Source organism: Pelodiscus sinensis, chromosome 9, assembly GCF_052426305.1.
Source record: "Pelodiscus sinensis isolate ZL-2025 chromosome 9, ASM5242630v1, whole genome shotgun sequence".
In the NCBI taxonomy this organism is placed as follows: domain Eukaryota; kingdom Metazoa; phylum Chordata; order Testudines; family Trionychidae; genus Pelodiscus; species Pelodiscus sinensis.
In genome coordinates this window covers 2,046,008-2,053,763 of record NC_143060.1, presented here as the reverse complement: position 1 = coordinate 2,053,763, position 7,756 = coordinate 2,046,008, and positions in this window count along the sequence as shown.

Here is a 7,756-nt window from a genome sequence, read left to right as displayed (position 1 = left end):
CCTACGTCCACCCGGCCCCTTCACTCAGTCCCTGGGTTCCCCTGCCCCCCACAGCCCCCCACTGCCTGTCTGGGGGCAGGGCCCTGGGGCTCCCGCACCAGCGCTCAGGGACAATGCAGGGGGAAGTGTGGGTGGGCACCGCTGGGTAGGGGTGGTGCAGGATGGGGGGCATGGGGGAGCTGATGCAACAGGCACCAGAGGGTGGGAGTCAGCCAGGATGGGGCCCATGCACCAGCGGCGGGGGGGGAGGGAGGGGGCCAGAGGGCACCCATGCCACATACCAGGGTGACAGCCAAGAGGCGCTACACACACTTCTGGGTGACACCATGTGTGCCACGCGTGGGCGGGGCTCCCCGAGTCACCTGACTGCAACGTTAAATTCTGGCTCCACCCCCTGTGGGAAGCATGGGGGGGGCTGTCACAGCCAAGCGGCCTCCACCTCAGAGCCACCAACCCCTGCCCTGGCCTTAGGGCCACTGCAGGACGGGCCCCCAGGATGTTCCTCCACACCCCAGTAGGCCAGAGGGCTCGGCTGGAGCCAGGGACCAGGTCGAGCTGCGTCTCCCACCTCACCGTGTGCCGAAGGAGCCCTGGGCGAGCGGGGAGCCGGCGCAACGCAGCCTGTGAAAGCTTTGCACGCAAACAGCGCGGCAGCCGACCTGGGCCGACGCTCCGTCATACCCGCTGGGGGGCGCCGGTGGCTGCAGCTCCGTCAGCTCCCCCCCCAGCGGGGGCCAATACAAGATCCTGCCTCACCCACCTTCTCTCGCTAACGGTGACACGTCTCCCAGGGGTGCCCGTGTCTGGCAAAGCCAACGGGGAGTCCTGGGGCACCGGAGCGACTCACCATTTACATGGGCAGACGCTCTCGTGGGGAAAACCACTTCGCCAGCGTGCTGCGTGCATCTGACAAAGCGGCTTCTACCCACCGAAGCTGCTGCCCCTTGCCCACATAAATCGGTGAGTCTCGGGTGCCTCGGGACTCCTCGCTGTTTTACAATGTTACAGCTGCCTGGGTGCTTGTGTAACCCCCACCGGGCAGCTTTGAACCTGGGGCCTCTGGAGCTTAGTGTAGGCGCGGCAGCTATGAAGCCAGCCGGGTCTCAGCTCTGGCTGCAGAGCTCCCTGCTTCTGGTCTCTGGCTGGAAGTGGTCTCAGTGCCTCTGCATGGGACAGTGACCCCCAGGCGTGTGGGTTACACTAGGCCTGTCTGCACACGAGGGAGCGTCCCAGCTGGGAACGGACAAGGGCCAGCTTCCAAGGCTGAGACAATTGTGAGGAAAATGTCAAAAGGCCACGTGCGGGGCGGGCCAGCCTCAGGCTGCAGTGCTCCCCACCCCGAGCAGTCCCACAATTGGGAGCGAGGCCTTGGTGGGTTAAGAGGAGGAGGCGACAGCAGCGGCTCCCCCACCCCCAAAAACAAGTGGGAAAAGGGGGCGCGGGCAGCGAGGAGCAGACCCCGAAAGCCAGGCCGTGCAGCCTGCTGGGCGGAAGCGAGCGGCATCGGTGACGACGAGCCTGTGGGGAAGAGCCGGGCAGGATCCGTGAACGGATCAGGCAGATGCCAAACCCTAGTAACGGCCCTGGCTGCAGTTCGTGTAGAGCGTAACCCTGGGAATCCCAGCTGGACAGCGGTTTGAAGGAGGCAGGGGGACGTGTCCATGTCGGACAGTGACAACGGACCCATCTGAGGCCCTCAGGAATGAGGGAAGATGCCAGAAGGCAAGGTCACAAGGGAACATTGCTGCCCGCCCGACGGGATAACTTGCACTCAAAAGACTTGGCTGAGGAGCCTTTGCACCCTCCCCCCCACTTGGCCACATGTCAAAGGTGCTGCCGAGGCCTGAGGAAAGCTAACGCTGGGCTGCGTCCAGCCCGTTCACCCGCTGTCAGTCCAACCCAATCTGGCCAAGACGGCGCATGGTGCGGAGCCAGGGAAGGGCAGCGTGCCCTCCGTGTCTAAGCCATTTCTGAAAACGAGACCCTGAGCGCGCGGGGGGCTGTTCATTTCCCATCCCCCCAAGCCGAGTGCACTGGCGCGCTTTCACGAGCTTCACCCTGGACAACACATCTGCACAGGGAATCTAGCCAGCCGCGTGCTCAGCCGGCAGGACTACACGGGTGCCGTGTCTGCTTTCTCCTGGAATAGGTGGGCAGGGATGAGGCTGACACCACCCCAGGGGACCCCTGGCTAGGAGGCCCCTTGCTCCCACCTGCCCTGAGTGTGAGGGGTCCCTGTCAGTATTGGCCACGGCTCAGCTCAACGCCGCCAGCCCTGCTCTGCCCCTAGGCCCAGCTGTCCTGACACCCACCCCTGCCGGGCATCCCTTGGCATCCCCCTGCAAGGCCCAGCCCTGGCCCACCAGACACTTGTAATCTTCCCAGTGCTGCTGCGCCTCGCTTACCAGTCCCCCTCCAGCTCCTCGTCCCGCACAACCCGCCCCTGGTATTTCTGCAACCCAGAACCGAGATTCCCAACGCAGGTAGAACGAATGGAACCAGCTGGTTCTAGATCGAATATTAGCAGATTTTCCTGGCGTTTCTCAGGTTCCTAACAATGGATTTGGGTAAAACAAAAGGAAAATGAACATGCTGCATTTAAATTACTTACTTTTATGAAGTTCATTTTTATTTTGGATTTCCTAAAAACTCATATCGTTCGCAGGGCAATAGTCAGGTTACCAATAACATTTTTTTCTAGTTTTCAAACCTTCAGCATTGATTTAGCTGGGCCAAAACAGAGCACTGCTCCAAAGTCTCCGTTTGACCGCTTTTCTGGTTGGTTTGAAGGGGAGCCGGCCCACCCCTGGCCCATCCCGTTGTCCTGGCCCAGCCAAGCCCAGACCTTGCTTTACGTTATGAGCAGAGGGAGCTGGATGCTGAGTCGGGGTGCCTAGCCCTCACCATGAGGAGTTCCGGGACAGACAGGCAAACTCTCTGAAACGTATGGTAGAAAAGGAAACATGCTTCCTAGAGCCAGAACCGAATGCACAAGCCATTCTAGCTCCCCACAGCTTTCCCCCAGCGTTAACCTGGCCGGCAGCGCTCCAGGCGTACGTCCGGCCAACTGGCAGCTTGTGCTGGAGGAGTCCCTCTGCACCACCAGAGTTCTGAGCAGTCCCTGTGTTCTCTTGTGAACAAGGTAACCCTTCCTGCTCGCTTCCTCCTCTTGGAGAGGTCACCAGGGGCGATTCTAGGACGTGATAAGCATTTGGCTCAGGCAGGCAATAGGCAGCCAGAGCAAAACACACAAATTAACATGGAGCAGACAGGTAACAAGGAAGTATTTCTTCACGCAGTGCACAGTCAACCTGTGGAACTCCTCGCCAGAGGATGTGGTGAAGACCAGGACTGTAGCAGGGCTCAAAAAAGCGCTAGATAAATTCATGGAGGACAGATCCATCTGTGGCTATTAGCCAGGCTGGGCAGGGAAGGTATCCATAGCCGCTGCGTGTCAGGGGCTGGGAATGGGTGAGAGGGGAGGGATCACTGGATGGTTCCCCGCTCTGGTCACTCCCGTTGGGGCACGGGGCGCTGGCCACTGAGGGCAGACAGGACACTGGGTTGGATGGGCCTTTGGTCTGACCCAGCCTGGCCGCTCTGATGTTCTTCCAGTGACCAGCCCCTGCTCGCAGACCCCCAGAGCAGGGTGTTCAGGGCCCTAGCTCAGTGTGCATTAGCCCTGCCCACAAGGGAGCCCCCAGCAGGTGGGGCGGTGTTGGGCAGAGGGAGCCCCACGCCCCACGGGGAAGGGCATGCCTTGGGAGGCAGAGCCACACTGCCCGTCCAGGCCGTGCCAGAGCCAGCGAGCTCGTTACCTGGGGCATGTCCCACGGCCGATCCCGACCCGGCTGGTGACACGCTCAGGGAGACGAGACAGGCTACAAGCACAGAAAACCCACTGATCCCTTTGACTGGATACACGCCCCGCAGGGACTCGCCAGGCACTAGGAGTGTCTACTTCTGGAGCAGCTAGTCCTGGGCCCCGAGAGAAGAGGCCATTCTTGATTGAGTCCTGCTGGGGCACAGGAGCTGGCCCGAGAGATGCCATCCTGGGGGGAGGGGATACCCGAGACACCCCCCTTTGTGTGTCAAAAAGGGAGCTGACAAAACCATTGAAGCTGGTTCCATGGAAATTAAAAGGTGCAGCGAGAAATCGACAAGCACGAAATTCCTGGAAACTAATTTAAAAAACCCAACCCCGTGCAATAAAGGCTCAAATGTCTACCCACGGGGGGGGGGGGGGGGCGGAGCAAGGGGACCAACCAAATGCCACCGGGGCTAAAGAGTCACAGAGGCAGGTGGAGGCAAAAATGAGCTCTCTCTGAAAGACTGGAAGTCGAACGCCACTGAGGAAAGCGAAGGAGCAGAAACCAGCAAGCCAGGTGGGACGGGGAATGAGGAGGGTGAAGGGCAGCGAGCAGCACCCGCCCCAGCAAACCCCTGGGCCGTGGGAGCCTGCCCGGCAGCGTGCAGGGAGGAGGTGCTGGCGGAGCCTCGCAGGAAGACACGGCTAGGCTGGGGTGCCGAGGTGGAGCCCCACGCCTGAGCCACCCTGGTAGGTGACAGACTGGCCGGCGTGTCCCAGAGGGAGGGGGCAGGAGAGGTCTGGAGAAGCGCCAAGCAGCGCCAGGTGTGTCCTTGGCCCCTCTCCTCTTGGGGATTCCTTTTCTTTTTCTTATATAAACGATGAGCAGCCCTGGGCCCTTAGAGCCAGCGAGCATCCATGGGTAACACCCACTTCGCTCAGGAGCTGTGTTAGGGCCTCTGCAGTGCCCCAGGACTGCTCGTTGTCCTCACAGTGAGACTGACCCGGCTCGCCTCGGAGACGGCACTTGGAGCCCACTTCATGGGCCCAGTTGCTGTGCGAGATTTATCCTGCCTGCCACGTCCCGCTCCGTCACACTGCCGTGCCAGACTGACCGGCAATCCCTGCTCCTTATGCACCCGCGCGGGCACACAGGTGACCAGCTCTAGGAGGTGCAAGGAAAATGTAGTTCTCGGAGAGTCTGCAAAGTGCCACAAGATCCTACACGTTCCAGCGACGCTCCTGGCGATCACAGGCTGGTAAATCGAACGTCAGGGCCGGGCAACCTGGCTGGACTAGTTCAGGACAGAGCTGTCAGACGCATGGATGGGCTGAATTTGTTGGGGGAAGGTCAACGTGGTCTCTGTAAAGGGAAATCCTGCCTCCCCAATCTGCTAGAGTCCTTTGAGGGGTCAACAAGCATGTGCACAAGGGGGATCCAGTGGATACAGCGCACTTGGGATTTCCAGAAAGCCTTTGTGACGGCGCGTTGGGGGTCCCCCGTCTCCTGCACCCCGAAATGGCACAAACAGACTGCACCAGCCGGTGGAATAGAGGAAGTTTATTGCCTCTCCAGGATACAGCACAGCACAGATGTAATCTGGTCACAGAGCTGGGCTAGGCTGCCTCAGGCCCCCTTGAGATGGGGGAGACTGGGCCCCTAAACTCCAGCCCCTTCCCCTAGGCTGTCTCCTCCATGCTCCCAGCCAGCAACTAACCCACCCTCTTCCAGCCCTGCCCCCCAGCCAGGGCAGCATCCCCCTTCCTTTGTTCCTCTCCATGGGGGTGTCTGGTTCAACAAGTTTGGCATCACCTTTGCATAATGAGGTTTTCCCTGCTGGGTCTTGCTCCAGACAGCAGGGTCACCACAGCCCAGCAAGTACCCCCACTATGTCACAGCCTTTCGCAAGGTCCCTCCCCAAAGGCTCTTAAGCAAAGCGAGCTGCCATGGGATGAGGGGGGAGGTCTTCACTGATTGGGAGCTGGTTACAAGACAGGAAACCAAGGGTAGGGATGAATGGTCGGCTTGCCCCGTGGAGCGAGGCGAGCCACTAGCCGTGTGCTGCAGGCCTGGGCTGCTCGAGGTACAAATGGCCTGGCAAAGGCAGCAAACAGTGAGTGAGCAAAGTCTGCAGATCCCAGCATACGAAGGGCAGCTCAGTCCCACGCAGGCTGGGAAGGGCTACGAAAGGGCCTCACAAAACGGGCCGGCTGAGCACCAACACGGCCGCGGACAGGCAGCGCCAAGAAGAGCAAAAGGATGCAGCTTAGAAAAGAATCGTCCTGCCGGAAACGCCGGGGTGGAACCCAGCTAACGTGACCCACCGAGCCCCCGGCGCCAGCTGCACGGTTCTCAGAGAGCATCCACTCCGCACGCAGCAGCAGCAAGACCAGGAACGCTCAGGGAAGAAACCACTGGGGGAGGGAAGGATCATATGGTGGAAATACGACTGGCCTGTTCTGCACATTCCCACTAGAGCAGCTGGCACCAGCTGCCGTCAGGAGACAGGGCCCTGGGCTAGCTGGGCCCTCAGAATCATAGAACACGAGAGCTGGAAGGGACCTCGAGTCATCAAGTCCAGTCCCTGCCCTCACGGCAGGACCCAGCACCGTCTAGACCATCTGTCCAACCTGCTCTGAAATATCCCGGGATGCAGATTCCACAACCCCCCAGGCAACTTATTCCAGTGTCCAACCACCCCCACAGGCAGGAAGTTTTTCCTGTCCCACCTAAACCTTCCTGGCCAGTCCTCGGAGGCCAAGGAGAGCAATTCCCCCTCCTCCTTGTGACACCCTTTCGGACACTTGAAAACAGCTCTCGGGCCCCGTCTGCTCTTTTCCAGACTAAACAAGCCCAGTTCCTTAGGCCGCCCCTCCTAGCTCCTGTTCTCTGGGCCTTTCCCCATTCCCGCTGCTCTTCTCTGGACCCTCCCCAATTTCATCACGTCTTTCTTGATCAACGTGTAGATCAGGCTGAGCCGTCTTTGCTGGGTCAGGAGCTGCTGCCCCACAGAAAAATTAGGGAGGGAACACCAGAGTGAGAAGCAACCCCCCCAAACCCTTCTGAGGTGGCCCCACATCCCCTCCCGCACCAGAGCTTAGGGGGACCAGCTCCAAGCAAACCAGGGGCCACATTCAGCGCCCAGGCCGAGGTTCCCCACCCCAGTAGACACTGCTCTGTTTGCAAGCCTGGGCCCCGCGCTGCCTGGCGAGGCGTCGCTGGGCCCGTTCCGGCTCGCTGGGCACTGCTGGCCCCGCGTGCCTGGCTCCCCTTGCACGAAGCACTGACGGTGGCACAGCGCACATTGACTGCCAGACTGACCCACAACGCCTGGCCCCGCCCGACGGGAGGGGGCTGCTGGGCTCACCAGGTCACCGCCAAGGGACAGGAGCCATAGACAGCCAGCTACCCCGATCAGCCGGAGCTCATGGAGGACGGACATTCAGTTGGGTGAAGGGGGCTTTGGGGCAAATTCCTGGCACAGCTGCCTGGGAACACCCGTGTTCGGGCAGAGCTACTGTTCCCAGCAGGCCAGCCCGGGAGCTGAGTCCGGCCTGGCTGGGGGCTGGCCCATGCGCCGACCCCGGGACAGACGCCAGCGCGTCGCTGTGCCCAGCCCCAGCCCGACCCACGGGATTCCCTCCCGGCCGGAGAAGCTGCAAGAGGCCCTGGGGACGCCGGCCCGCCCCTGCCCCCACGGGGAGCGCCCCCCAAAGGGGTCACGAGTCTTCTAGTGACCAAAGCCCCCCGAGTATCCCCTGCTACCTCACCCTCCTTCCCCCGCCGGCCTGACTCAGGAAAAGCCCTCTGCCCGCTCTCCCCAGAGCCTTTGCTGGCTGCAAGTTATCCGGGGCAGCCTCCCCCAACAAACCCACAGGCACGAGGTCCTCACCAGCCCCAGGTTCTTCTCCTCCTGCCTCACCACTGGCAGGGGGCAGCGTCAGGCC